Raw genomic sequence first — 1,051 nt, forward strand, 5'->3', positions numbered from 1 at the left:
GTCATGAAACTTTGAGTGGTTTTGATTAGATCAGAGACCATGGTTGCTAAGTCAGAGTGGTTCTGCTTAGAATTCTCTGTCTGTTGCTAAGAAGATGATGGAAAAGGCTTGCCATTGCTAAACCTGTTTCTTCCACCATTATTGTTGTTGAAACCTTGTTGGGGTCTCTGTTGATCCTTCCATGAGAGATTTGGATGATTTCTCCATGAAGAACTATAGGTGTTTCCATAGGGTTCTCCCAGGTAATTCACCTCTTCTATTGAAGGGTTCTCAGGATCATAAGCTTCTTCTTCAGATGAAGCGTCCTTAGTACTGCCTGGTGCAGCTTGCATTCCAGACAGACTTTGAGAAATCAAATTGACTTGCTGAGTCAATATCTTGTTCTGAGCCAATATGGCATTCAGAGTATCAATCTCAAGAACTCCTTTCTTCTGATTTGTCCCGTTGTTCACAGGATTCCTTTCAGAAGTGTACATGAATTGGTTGTTTGCAACCAATTCAATTAGTTCTTGAGCTTCTGTAGGCGTCTTCTTCAGATGAAGAGATCCTCCAGCAGAGCTATCCAAAGACATCTTGGACAGTTCAGAGAGACCATCATAGAAAATACCTATGATGCTCCATTCAGAAAGCATGTCAGAAGGACACTTTCTGATCAATTGTTTGTATCTTTCCCAAGCTTCATAGAGGGATTCTCCTTCCTTCTGTCTAAAGGTTTGGACTTCCACTCTAAGCTTACTCAATTTTTGAGGTGGAAAGAACTTTGCCAAGAAGGCATTGACTAGCTTTTCCCAAGAGTTCAGGCTTTCTTTAGGTTGTGAGTCCAACCATATCCTAGCTCTGTCTCTTACAGCAAAAGGGAATAGCATAAGTCTGTAGACCTCAGGGTCAACCCCATTAGTCTTGACAGTGTCACAGATTTGCAAGAATTCAGCTAAAAACTGATGAGGATCTTCCAATGGAAGTCCATGGAACTTGCAATTCTGTTGCATTAGAGAAACTAATTGAGGCTTAAGCTCAAAGTTGTTTGCTCCAATGGCAGGGATAGAGATGC

The 1,051-nt window shown here is 41.4% G+C and overlaps 1 non-coding gene across 1 annotated transcript; it reads left to right on the forward strand.

Moving 5' to 3' along the window:
* Positions 1-626: 626 nt before the first annotated feature.
* On the forward strand, positions 627-734 carry LOC130964180 (small nucleolar RNA R71). The gene has a single exon (XR_009080285.1). It is a non-coding gene; the product is annotated as a small nucleolar RNA R71 (small nucleolar RNA).
* The last annotated feature ends 317 nt before the right edge of the window (positions 735-1,051 follow it).

This window comes from Arachis stenosperma, chromosome 2 (genome assembly GCF_014773155.1).
Source record: "Arachis stenosperma cultivar V10309 chromosome 2, arast.V10309.gnm1.PFL2, whole genome shotgun sequence".
Taxonomy (NCBI): domain Eukaryota; kingdom Viridiplantae; phylum Streptophyta; class Magnoliopsida; order Fabales; family Fabaceae; genus Arachis; species Arachis stenosperma.